General features: G+C 32.0%; 1 protein-coding gene across 1 annotated transcript in view; it reads right to left on the bottom strand.

Annotated features, from left to right (window-relative positions):
• Window positions 1–13,246, bottom strand: part of LOC129751117 (calcitonin gene-related peptide type 1 receptor) — a 157,631-nt gene extending 144,385 nt beyond the window's left edge. The window contains exon 1 of the mRNA XM_055746425.1: window positions 12,968–13,246. The gene's annotated coding sequence lies outside the window, so the exon portion shown is untranslated. The remainder of the gene's footprint in view (window positions 1–12,967) is intronic.
• Window positions 13,247–14,275: the final 1,029 nt, after the last annotated feature.

Raw genomic sequence — 14,275 nt, 5'->3', positions numbered from 1 at the left:
TTTTGTTTAATCAATCTCATTTATGACAAAAATGACAAAAATGACAAAAATGACAAAAATGACAAAAATGACAAAAATGACAAAAATGACAAAAATGACAAAAATGACAAAAATGACAAAAATGACAAAAATGACAAAAATGACAAAAATGACAAAAATGACAAAAATGACAAAAATGACAAAAATGACAAAAATGACAAAAATGACAAAAATGACAAAAATGACAAAAATGACAAAAATGACAAAAATGACAAAAATGACAAAAATGACAAAAATGACAAAAATGACAAAAATGACAAAAATGACAAAAATGACAAAAATGACAAAAATGACAAAAATGACAAAAATGACAAAAATGACAAAAATGACAAAAATGACAAAAATGACAAAAATGACAAAAATGACAAAAATGACAAAAATGACAAAAATGACAAAAATGACAAAAATGACAAAAATGACAAAAATGACAAAAATGACAAAAATGACAAAAATGACAAAAATGACAAAAATGACAAAAATGACAAAAATGACAAAAATGACGAAAATGACGAAAATGACGAAAATGACGAAAATGACAAAAATGATAAAAATGCCAAATCAGATTTAAAATTAATGATTTTTAGCAAAAAAAAAGCTGAATGATGAATGATGAATACAAGGTACAGTGCAAATCTGAAAATGCACAGATAGTACAGCCACTCTTTCTCTCAAAAGCAATTTGAACGTTGCCCTTGATAGTAGCTTTCTAGATTATCGGAATGGTTCAAGATTGAACATTTAACACGTGTTGGTATTTTTTCAAGAATTTTATTTTGAACATGTTTTATGTTGCCTAATTTAAGGCGTTTAATATGATGGTCGATTTTTCTCAAAAGTAAAATTTTTCATCACCTAAAAATTTACAGATTTACTACTATGTTATTTTTTTATTTATGTTTTTGACCAAAAATTAAACAAGTTTATTCGAAACATTCTATCAAATGCGTCATTCAAGAAATTGAATCCATCCTGAGTTATATTTTCCGTTAGATTTACAATGCAGTCCTCTTTTATGTCATTTGCACCACCCTCTCCAGCAGCAGTGCAAGCAATTTGCGGGTCAAACGGAGTGGGTTTAAAGGGCGGCTTTCGATGCTAGCTGTGTAAGGTGTCGTCAGTCTATTCGTGAGCGAGCTGCTAGCGAAACTATGACAGGGATTTTCCATTTCGGTGTGACGTTAAGTCGTTCTTCTTTTTTTGCCTCAATTTTCGTTCAAAGTACCTAGTTGTAAGTGAGTACCTCTCTTGTGTCGTTATTTTAATCCGGAATGTTTCTTCCGGGATGCTTGAAAGAGTGGATGAACTGCTAGTTGCTCTTTTTTTTTTCTTGCAGCAGCAGCTGCTAATGTTCGGAACAAAAAGCCAGTGACACTGTACTACTATTTCACAAATTATTTCCACTTGAAGAGAGGCATGTGAAATTCCTCCCGGCAATTAGGCGTGGAATTCTTTCGGTGATTATAGATTTTTCACCTACTCTCGCGTTCTTGAGATGTAAGTTTATTAAATGCATTTATTGAGAACGAAAGAAGATATGGTAAATGGAATGCTGTAATTTGTTTAAAGCTTTACCAAAATGGTGGCTCCAGAGAGTAAATTTAGCCTAATTTAACAACAAGTTAATTAAAAGGGTTCGACGCATCATAAACATAATTTAAATATTTTTGAAAAAATGAGACCTGATTTTAGATAACATTGCATATTTGTTATGCATTTGTTAATGTTATGTTCCATCATTAAAAAATTGTGTTATAAAAAGTGAAACTACTGCCAAATTTTGTCAACCTTATGCTTAAAATTCTCAATTTTCTTCAACTTTCAAATACTTATGGTTTCATAAGTGTTTATTTTGCTTAATTGCCAAAGTAGTGGCTCCAGAGAGTGATTTTGACCTGAAATTTGTACTGGATTGTGAAATCAAGCACACACAAGCTCATTCAAGAATTTTATGACTTGGTTTCAGATTTCAAATTGAGATTTTCCCATTTGACGAAGGCTTATTAACGATTCAAAAGACTTTCTATTATAATAAAGTTTGTTTTTCTCATTGTTCGTTGAAAAGATTATTCCTTTTCAACAACAACAAAAGGGTTGAACACTTGCTTATCTTAATGAGTTGAACCTACTGGCCTTCTTCATCGATTTGCTTTATGATTGAGGGTAAAAATTAATCCTTAATAATCGATGATCCTTTCCGAGAAGGTCGATGCAGTAGGAAAGTTGTTTTTATTACTTTACGTATGGAAGCCGCGTGCAGTGAAGCTTTTCCCTGTTTCGGTTGAGATTTCGAGCTAAGAATGAAGTTTCTTTTTCGATACATAATCAAAGTGTTTTTTGTTTGATTCGAGCATGATTGTAGGAAAACGTTCCAATAAAATTCATGGTAGAAAATCAATATTTGTTTGACTGATAGCAGGGAGGAAAAGTTTAACGATGAAAACGATTTTGACACAACTCTTGGTCAAGGTTTTGAAATCAGTTGTAAAAAAACAGATTGAAATAAACAGTAATGCTGCGTAACACAAGGATCAATTTAGCGTACAGGATTATGAGTTTTCTATTCGTTTTTTTATACAAGGTAAAAACAGTCCAAATCGTCGTCAGCCATGCCTTTAGGATGATCATCGTTGGGATAAGGTACCCTTGTACATCAAAAATGTAAAATTGATGAATCAAATCAACCATGTGAGGTCTTGAGAGCGAAAGTATTTAAACAGTTGCATTCAAAAAAGAATGGAAGATTTAATTTTCTTTTTTTTACGGATGATTGTTTGAAAAATGTCGTAATCAACAGCGCAAAATACGAAAAACAGAGTTTCAGAAACGACCTGCAAAAAAAATTGATATACGAATTTGATACATAGAAACTTGAAGCAAGAATTATATTCGTTCTTTCGTTAGAATCTCTTCCTTATTGAATATTTCCTATTTCTAATCAAAGCAGGAGGAAGTTTCTATCAATTGACTATATTAAAGAGGCATCCGTATAAAATAGAATGAATTCGCTTATGGGACAATAATGAACCTAATTTTTCCATTTTTGATTGCTTCTACCGATTTGACGAAACTAAATCGAACATTTTTACATTTTTTTTACCAAATTTTAAGTATTTGAAATTATGATCATGAAAATTGGCAAAAATGCAGCGAATTTTGTGAAGCAATCTCGGATTTCCATTTTTTTTTTGAGAATAGCTTTATTTATTTTATAGTCTTTTTCACAATATTTAAATTTTGTGAAGTGTTAGTTGGATAGTTGAACTAGATTTTGTGACAGACAGAAATGGCAGCTGGTCAAAGTTGGAAGCGAGTGCACTGCTTCAAGCGATTTCATTATTTATTGAACGCAACTGTATATGTGCTTAAAGGCTTCGATCAGGAAAACACGCTGTGAAGTGTTTATGCACAATTGACATAATCTTCAAATTGTTCTATTATTTTGGAACAAAATGTTTGAAGGTTTTTTGTTTTAAGATTGCACCAAAAAGGTGTAGTAAAAAAGGTGAAAAATCGTATTAAATTTTTTAGATTTAGATAAATTTTTGAAACACTTAGAGCCAATTTTTGATATCTTTCCCAATTTTTATAAACTGTAGGATTTAACTTTTTTAGATGCATCATCAACCTTGGAATATTATTCCTCAATTGAATTAAATGCGCACTTTAAACAAATTTAGAATCAGATTTTAGATTTGTGACTTCATCAGTTTTCAATGATTGATTTCACTCGAAACTGATACATTTAAATCGTATAAACTCCATATCACTAAAACGCAAGGTAAATGGCAAAATTTGACAAAAGATTCGAGTTCATGACGCTTTAATCTGCCAAATCAATCATTCAATCATAGGCACCATAATGCTGATCCTTTATATTATCAACTTTTTTAATGGCATAACGAGTTCATTAAAAAAAACTCCTTCTAAAATATTAAAAAAGCTAATCTATTAAATCTTCGTGTTTTTTTTTTAATTTTCAAATAAATTTACCAAACTTTAAATTTAAATTTCATGAAATATTTTTCATAAGTTTGTCTTTGTTTTTCAAATCTAATTTTTTTTGTTTAAAAAACATAATCTTCTGCTTTTCAAACTAAATTTTTAATAAGAAAAACATATTTTCCACCTTCTGTCCTTTTCAGGACCAAATATTCTAATTGATAGCGACAAATTATTCCGATCTTGAAATTTTAAACCTTAAAACCCTCGATTGAAATATTATAAAAGTTTCTCTTTTTTTTATTATATTATATCGTGTTTTTCAACCGATCATGATTTTTAATTTATCTTATCTCTTGTTGATTTAATTCGAAAAGGCAACTTTAAATTTCAATTTTAATGAGAAATGTTAACTTAATTTGTATTATCTTTGTGCATTCAATATTTACAAAAAAAAACTTGGAATTAGATATTTTAATTTTTATTTTATCAGTTTCTTATTGATCATTTCACAATCTGTAAATTGTCATAGTAATTGAACATGTTAAATATAAATATATAAAGCTATTATTTTGTCTTTCAGAACATTTTTAGCAGTTGATTTTGATAACTGGCGAATTTTAGTAAAGAAAAGGGTTTTATTTTTGACTTTGATCACTGACAGTCTTGAAATAAAATTAAATATTTCTTCTTTTTATCAAATAAAATTCAATAATCAACTATTGAATAAATTATCCTAGGTTAAAAATGTTCTTTTTCCTAATCGAGTATTCACATTTAAAATCAAAATAATTTTTTCCACAATTCAAGATACTACAGTGGTCTAGCCTGCATAGAACTTATTTTCTGGCAAATTTCTAGTTCAGAATAAGGAACATCATTTTGAATGATTTTTCAATGACTTACCAGAAATAGTATTGATTTGAAACATTTATTCTGATTTGTTTTGAAAATGTGGATTCAGTTTACTTGTATTTTTTTATTTTTTGAGTTTATGTTCTATAAGTACCCCCCCCCTCCCCCCATGGACGGTACCTTCTGCGCATCCCTACTAAACAAAAATTAAAATTAAAAATCAAATAAAACTACTCTCTGGAGCCACCAAAAAATGAGAACAAATTCGCAAAAAAAAATAAAAATATTTATGGTGATTGACTTCTTTCAAATTAATGTAAATTTTAAATCAACTATACAGGCTTTTGCAATGCTAACAGCAGTAATGCTTGTCAGAAAGAAGAAAACTCAAACACAAGCCTGTATCAAGGTTGCCTAAACAAATTAGGCTGGAACAAATATGAATTCCTTCTTTTGTCACCCCCCCAAATTTCCAAAAACCCGAAGGAGGAAATAAATAAAGTTTGAAGTATTTTATGTAAATTTCGTAAAAAAAATCAAGTATCAGAAAGATTACAAGATGAAAAAACTTAATTTTGGAAGATTAGAGTTATTTCACCGTTTGTATTTTTGATGTTATTGAGTTTTTTATTAAAAAAAAAATACTTGATATGTAGGTTTTGTGCAATGATATAGTTTGTAATTTTGTTGCATATAAGATTTCGAACTGGTGTGAGAAATTTAAAATAAATATTGGCATAAGAATATACATTTAAAAAACGAACGCATTTCCAAATTCTGTGATCTGTGACATAGATTCTGTGAGAAAAATTTGCTCAAAAGTTTTTCTGAGATTTCGACAACCTTGGCCTGTAGGAGTTGTCTACATCCAAAGAAGAAGTGGCAAGGCCGTGTGAATGGGGCAGAGGGAGGGTTTAGGGGTATAATAATAAATACTTTTAGCGCTTCTTTTGATTACTCTGGATGCTATAAGCTATTGTTTTTTAAATATTTTTTTAAAATAAGATAAAATTATTTATGAAATTCATGACTTTTTGACAAAACTTTAAAACATTAAATAAAATTCATCCATTTTTTCAACATTTTTCAGTAATATCAGAAGTACTAATGATATCTTTCTAAATTTAAAAAAAATGGAAAATTAAAGCATCATCAAAGTTTTATTTCTAAATTGAATGAAGTATTATTAAAAAAAATTGGAATTTTTTCTTCAAAACTGATTCAATTTAAAACTTTTTAACTTCATATCAACAAACAGGAGTTGATAGATAAAATCTGACGAATGTTATGAGTTCATGGCGCCTAATTGTAGTAAATCTAAATTGTTAATAAGAAAAACATAGTTTGTATCTTTTGTCCTTTCCAGAAACAAATATTTCAACTAACTGTGAAAAATGTGAATAGCTTAAAATAGCTCAAGCTTTTGAACTATTAAACCTGCGCTTGATAATTTTATTTTATTTTAGTATCAATTATGTGCTTTGAGAAAATTCTGTTAAGGTCTAAACGTAAATTTCTTATCGAGAGTTCACATTTCTAATCATGATTAAATATATTTTTAAATTCAAGATCAACCCTTAATTGGTAAATGTAGAAAAAAAATATAAAATAAGCTGATTATAACTTTAAAAATTGATTAGTTTTTTGTAAAATTGATCAAAGTGTCTGGTAAACTAATGAACTTACATGAAAACTTGAGTTATGTTATGATATTGCTTTCCGGTGGAAAAAAAAGCCAATATGGCTTTGGAAGTGCAGCTTCTGCTCATTGTTTACTTTGATTTGGCCAACCGGTGGAAAAAGACGGAATTGGCTCCGAAAGTGCAAATCTATAAAGTTGCTGTCACTGGTTGTTTGTTTTTGTTTGGCTTTCCGGTGGAAAAAACGGAATTGGGTAAAGAAGCGCAGATTTTTAACGCTGCTGCTGCTGATTGTTTGTTATGATTAGGCCTTCCGGTGGATAAAGACGAAATAGCTTTGGAAGACTGTTGGAGACTGTTGCTGCTGTTTGTTTGTTTTGGTTTGGCTTTCCGATGGAAAAATACGGAATTGGCTTAGAAAGTGCAAATTTTTAAGGCTTCTTCTGCTGATTGTTTTCTTTAATTTGGCCTTCCGGTGGAAAAAGACGGAATTGGCTTAGAAAGTACAGATTTTTAAGGCTGCTGTTGCTGATTGTCTGATTTGATTTGGCCTTCTTGTGGGAAAAGACAGACTCGGTTAGGCGCAGATTTTTAAGGCTGCTGCTTCTATTTTTTTATTTTGATTTGGATTTTAAAGGCTACTGCTGCAGAATTGGCCTTCTGGTTGGGAAGGCTGTTTCTTATAAGAATAATGGCCACTATTAAATTATTTCAGCTCTCGTGAACAGAGACAGAGTGACAAGAAAAGCACAATTTGAGAAAGCTGTTGCTAAGAATGTTCGGATTGTTCCGGCAAAAACAGAGTAAAAAAAAGCACAAATTGTATACATTTTTCGTAAAAGTTGAAAGTTCGCACTTGCTCTAGTTTACTTTCTTAATTGAAAATTCTTCCGGAAAATGCATATCCACACTTTTTGTTATTGAAAAGTAGATTATTTTATTAATAACTTCAACTTACGTTTGCAAAAAATCAAAAAGTTCATTCGCCCTTTAAAAACTTTAATCCTTTCTAATCTATTTCAAAGAACAAACTCTCGTTCAGTTAATGTGTCCAGCGTTCTAGGCGTATCGGATTATACGAAATTGAATGTAAAGCTTCCCAATTCCTTATTTTCAAACGTCCGCAAAGTGTCATTATTTCATATTTATCATTACCAAATTCATATTTTTTGGAAAACAATTTACTACTTAAATTAACACGAATTAAAAATGGTTTTAATATTTGAAATCGTTTATATGGTTTTGATTCGATCGTAAAATCAATCCGTGTCACATCTAGGCGTCATTTATTACCATGTGCTGTGTACAAATAAGCAAGAAAAAAAACAAGTAGGCTGCATATCGCTTCCACGTGCATAAGAAATATAGGTACTTGGTTGAGAAATAGGCGCCTTATTCTTAAATTTTTCCAGCGATCAATGAACAGTATGCTTTGGTTAATAGGGGAACATGCCCTATTATGCGCCACCTAAGCGAATCGCTGATTTTCTATGTATTCCACGTACAAATTGTGTTAAAAATGGGTGTAATCGTTGAAGAAAAGTGTTTTCTACAAATGCCTATGATTTTTTATTACTCAAATTGCTATAGTTGCTTCAAAAACTTGATTTTTAAAAACCATATTCAAAGCCATAGAACAAAACTGTGTTGCAAATACGCTCCGCTGTGTATTCAATACGCGCCTAGCAGCCGAACGCACCTGAAAGCAGCGAAAACACACCAATACTTACAGACACTTTGACTGAAAAGAAAATCAAAATGGACTAATCAAAATTTCAAAAAAATTGAAAAGTAGATTTTTTAGGCTGAATTCACGCTCAAAATATGGTTTTTAACTTTTTTTTCATGTTCAATGAAAATTGGCCTTTTTGAAAAATTAATGCTATTTTAAGCCTACTACGATTGGCGCGTTATAACGAGCGCATGGGCCGTGATAGAACATACCCATAAAAAGCATACCTTAGCGAGTTCAGTATGATTTTTTAGCATAAAATCATAGTTTAGATTCTTCTCTATCGATGTGTCAGAAAATATTGTCTTATTCGTTTTTTTTCTGCTTGGTGACACCTTATTGAAAGTGTTTTAAAATTTAGATCGAGTCGAAGAAAAAACTAAATTGTGAAATCATCACGACACAGGGGCATTATAAGGAAAGATTCATACTTGCCATGACTAATCATAGAATTTAAAACAAATTGGTAATATTTTGCAGGCTTAAAATGTTTCAGATTCTTCAAAACAAGAGTGGCGCGTATTAGCCACATGGGGCGTTACATGAACTTTTCCCCTATTATCTTGCAACGACGTTTGCTTGCTAGCGACGCCTCGCCTATTGAGACGAAAAACAAACATCTCGAAGAAAAGAAAATCTCTAAAAATGGATGCCTGACTTTTCAATTTCAGATTTTGGCAAAACAAATATTATATGTTTTATTCGATCAGCAAAATGTCAACCTGAGTCACATCTAGGCGTCATTCATAATCATGTGCTGTAGAAATGAGCTAGGAATCAAGAACAATAAAAAATCACATCGAGGCTTCATATCGCCACACTTGCATTGAAAATATGCTTGGTTGAGAAATATGCGCCAAAATATTCTCACTGATCAGTATGCTATGACATGGTTACTATCTTCTAACGACGTCTGCTCGCGACGCCTCGACCTTGGAGACGAAAAACAAACCGCCCAAAGGAAAAAAAAATCTCGAAAAAATGGATGCCATGACTTTAATTTCATTCAAAAAACTACAAATTAAATTATTACGGACAATTGATGCGACTTTGTGTTGTTTTTATTCGATACTAGCTGATCCCATACGAACTCCGTTTCGCTTTCAACTTGGAATATGTCATGAACAGTTTGAATTAAAGTCGATTGCTAAGCATTTTCCAGATGCACTTCTGAATTCATTGTTAAGTAATAATTGCAAAAATATTGGTCGATCACTTTGTCTGTCGTCTGCTACTAAATTTGAAATCAGAAATCCTTTGACCGTGCCAAAAAACCACGTGTATAAATTTCGACTCGATCATTGCCTAACAACGCAATTATTGCCAAAAAGCTAAACCCCTTTCGGAGGCTCTTATACAATCTTTGATGACTGAAATCGATTGCCCTACCCTAAAAACTCCCGTGTGCAAATTTTCAAAGCAATCCATTGTATAATAACGTCAATATTGGTAAAAACAGTAAAAAACTTATTTATATGAACGACCCCTTTCGTCGACCCCTGGCAAAGCATTTGACATCTGAAATCGGTTGCTCGTCCCTGAAAACTAACGTGTGCAAATGTTCATCCCAATCCGATGTACAATAACGACGATATGGCAAAATACTGAAAGTTTTATATGGATGACCCCCTTTGCAGGCCCCTTACACTGAATTTAATACCTGAAATCCATTGCTCATCCCTCAAAACTCTCGTGTACCAAATTTCGTCTGAATCCGATGTATAATAACGACAATATCGCATCAACAGTGAATAGTTAACATGGACGACCCCTTTGGCCGACCCCTGATTTTAGTTCGGATAAGTGAAATCAGTTGTTTGTCCCTAATAAATCCTATGTGCAAATTTTCATCCCAATCCGATGTATAATAACGTCAATATCGCAAAAACAGCGAACAGTTAATATCGACGACCCCTTTGGCTGTCCCCTTACAAAAAAATTGACACCTGAAATCGATTGCTCGTCTTCCAACACACTCATGTGCAAATTTTCAACACAATCCGACGAAAAATAACGTCAATATCACGAAAACAATATTTGTCTTGTATGGACGACCCCCTTCAGATGAAAACATTTTTCATCCTTCCTGGTCCTAATGAGTATCCATGCCAAATTTCAGCTCTCTAGCTCTTAAGACGGCTGAGTCTATAGAGGACAAACAAACAAACAAACATACAGAAATTGCTTTTTATATATATAGATAAACCGATTCGCATGGCTACAGAATATTCTAAAAATAATTTCATTCGAATCGTTTGGGTCATTTCGGAGGAGTAGTACTACAAACACCGATACAAGAGAATTTTATATAATAGATAAAATAAAAGTTCTATTCGGCAACACTGAAGATAAACAAAATAAAATAAATGTCTATGGAAACGTTTTTTTATTTTGGCAACACTAGGCACAACAAACAAAACAAAGTCAGTCATTGATATATTCTTGTGAGAGAAAGATATGTCTGAGTGAATTCGTGCTTTTATCAAAATAATCGAGAGTAGTTTTCGAAAGCCTAAAAAAACAATTTCAAACCAGCTATTATATTTGAATGATAAAAATTTTTCAGATTTTTTTCTAATTGCTTTTTGAAGAATAATTCTTGAATTTTTATTAAACTTCTCCGACTAGCCCAAATTTTCCCGGCCCGATTACATGCGGAAAAGTTCTATTCACCTAACTGTAGGGGTTTTCAAATAGCGAAATCATCAACAAATTTTTATTATAAAACGCTAACTCTTTCGAAACTCTTCCCAAACAACCTGATGACTTATTATCTATTCTATTCTATTCTATTTTGTTTATTTAAAGAGGATTTTAACCAATATGGTCATTCGTTCTCTTAAGAGACTTCTTATCATCACATCACATTTCACAGAGTTTCATTTGTAATGATCCAGGCAATAAGTTAACGTTAACGGATGAAAAAGCACACGATACTTTTGAACATCCTAAAATCTTTTTTTCAAATTCCAATATCATGCCTGGTATTAACTCAGCGTATTTATCAGCTTTAGTTTGGCATATTTCTGGCTTTTGATTCAAGCTGATGAAAAAAAATACACTGAAGAGTTTGCGCAGATTTTAAAGTCCAATGAAGATACTTTTTATTGCCTCCGAAATAGCGAACTATTATTGGCTTCAAATTCTGATGAGGGAAAATTTCGAAGAATTTAAAGTATTGATATTGCAATATTGCAATTTTATAAAAAGTTATAATAAAATATTATGATCTTTCTCAGTTTTTGAAGAATAAGGTCTCCTTTAATAACACTGAAGTTAATCAAAGATCCGCGGGCCAGAAATTGGCGTTCGCGGTCTAAATGTGGCCGCAACCCACGGTTTGGTCACCATCATCAAAATCAGTCAAAATATGGTGAAATATTTTAATTTTGCTTAGCTGAAACAAAGATTTTATTAAACGTTTTAAATGAACAAATAAAGAAGAAATAAAAAACGCTGTAAACAGTCTTAGGAAAAGATACTTAAATTGGGATTTATGTTTTCATCAGTCAAAATTATGAATCATTAAAATAGTTTAAATAGATGGAGTAAAAGAATTAAATACAAAAATGTTGAATAGAAACAGAACAAAAAATTATGAAATTCCAATCTAGCAATTTTTAACTTGAATGAATAATAATAATTAAAGCACTGACAAGTATCTCTTCCTTAAAAAAATCTGCTTAAAATAACAGTAACTTCAATGTTGCAACTATAAAAAAAAGGTTAATTTGGAATCAAAAGAAGTTAAAGATAATGTATAAGAAGTAGGTTTGATTGGCCTAGCTGCAATCTATTTTTCTAAAATTTTATTTCACATATGGACAATGAAGTCTGAACCTCTGCATTTAGAACATATTTATGATAGGGATTTCTGAATTCTATTTCCGTCAAAGTATACTCTCGATGTTTGGATATTTTCAAGATGATGTTGCTGTTTTCCTCGAGCGAACATCATCACGCCTGTTGATTCCAAACATAAATTATTTCCTTTCTTCAATTAGACAGACATCTGAATGGGACGCTTCACCCGATATGTGTAGGAACGAAGAAGCATCTCTTTTACAGATTATGTGCTCGAAGAAATTTGCGAGAAAGGAAAAAATGTCAATCCAAACAAGCTCAAGCTGTAAAATTCTCAGCTTTCCATCAACAAATCACAAATCCGGTAAGCAAACATCACATCACATCACAATCCATCAGCCGGAAGGCAAAGGCAAAGTATCAATCACAGCAGCCTCTGCGCAACAATCACTGTTGACTGGCTTAGAAAATGGAAGGAAAAAAATCAGAATGAATCTCAACAGGCTTCGAAATTTGAAACGCACAATTTCCGATCTTCTCGGCCCTTCAGCTGCTGTGATGAGCTTTCAATAGAACTGAGAATAGGTTGCTGAGATTGAAACATACCCACTATGAAGACTCATCGAGCGTGAAAGAGGAAAATGCTTCGATAAATTAGTGTTGTTTGATTTAATCCTTTTGTTTGAACTAGTCTGAGATAAAGAGTAAGTTTTTCAACTAAAATAGTTTCATTATTCGTGCCTAGTCTGTTTCGAAGTATTCGAGGTGGTTGTCAGAAAACTTCAGAAATGATTGACCACGCAAGGCAAGGCGAGGTACCGGCAAAATGATAAATGCAGTTCGAAACCTCCTACTATGCATATTCAAACACTGTACTGCCCTGTGGTTTTTAACTTTTGTGGAAAGTTTCTTTGCAATTTGCGATGCAGTGAAGTAAAAAAATGGGTTTAATATTTACCTAGTACAAATATTTAATCCGTTCAGCTAATGATCCTTCTACGTTTGAAATTTTGACTTCAACCGCATCCTTGGGAACTCATTACCGCACAAAATTCATTGGTTCTCGAACAGAAAAAATATTCAAAATTTAAATCCGGCTTCTAATGGCTTCTAATAACTGTAACTACTCTACTTGGAACACTTTTTAAAAACTAAAGTTAACACTAGAGAGTACAACGATTTGCTCAACCATTCTTTGGTCACGGGAACTTTCGAAATCATCAACCCGATCCGTCCGACGGACAACGCGCTACTGAACTGAAGTGTTTCAGCGAATTCCACAGCTGCGAGGTGTGGAATGTTCGCAGCATCCATCCCTTAACCGAAGTATAAATTGCCCGACACACATACTTCGCAATCCACCCTCCTGAATGGACCACCCACCCACCTAAATTCTCTCTCGAAGGAGCTTTTCCAGACACAGGTAAACTTACCGTGTGCGTTTCAAATCGCCCGGAAAAGCGCGCCAACTTTCAAAACTGACAGCAGTTGAGAGATGGAAAATAATCAACTGGTGATGTGAGAGAATATTGCTCTCACGATGTGGGAAGCTGGATGCTTGGAAAATGAATCTCCAATTTATTAGCATATGCAGCCAGAATCTGAGCAGGAAACTGACCGAATTCTATCAATTGTTTGGCAAATCTGATTTGTATTCGAATATTTGATTCTGAAAACATAAGCAAAACAAACATAAAAGAAAACGACTCAGAGGAGCGAAGATATTTCTCTGTTTATAAAATATTTTCATGAAAAACCTCTCAGACGGAAAACTCAAAACCAAGAAACCTAATAAGAATCACGAAAAAATCATATCGTAAAATGAATTTTTGGCGAATAATGATAATTAGTAGGTGATACAACTGTCAAACAATTAAAAAGTTTGAAATCGAAAAGAGCCTTGAAAGATAAGGAAAAATGTAAACAAGAAAAGAAAAATAAAAAAGGAAAAATTCTTCAATTGACAAAATTGACAAAATTGACAAAATTGACAAAATTGACAAAATTGACAAAATTGACAAAATTGACAAAATTGACAAAATTGACAAAATTGACAAAATTGACAAAATTGACAAAATTGACAAAATTGACAAAATTGACAAAATTGACAAAATTGACAAAATTGACAAAATTGACAAAATTGACAAAATTGACAAAATTGACAAAATTGACAAAATTGACAAAATTGACAAAATTGACAAAATTGACAAAATTGACAAAATTGACAAAATTGACAAAATTGACAAAATTGACAAAATTGACAAAA

The sequence above is a fragment of the Uranotaenia lowii genome, chromosome 3 (assembly GCF_029784155.1).
Source record: "Uranotaenia lowii strain MFRU-FL chromosome 3, ASM2978415v1, whole genome shotgun sequence".
NCBI lineage: Eukaryota > Metazoa > Arthropoda > Insecta > Diptera > Culicidae > Uranotaenia > Uranotaenia lowii.
Note: the sequence above shows the minus strand (reverse complement) of the source record. Positions and strands in the feature narration are given on the sequence as shown.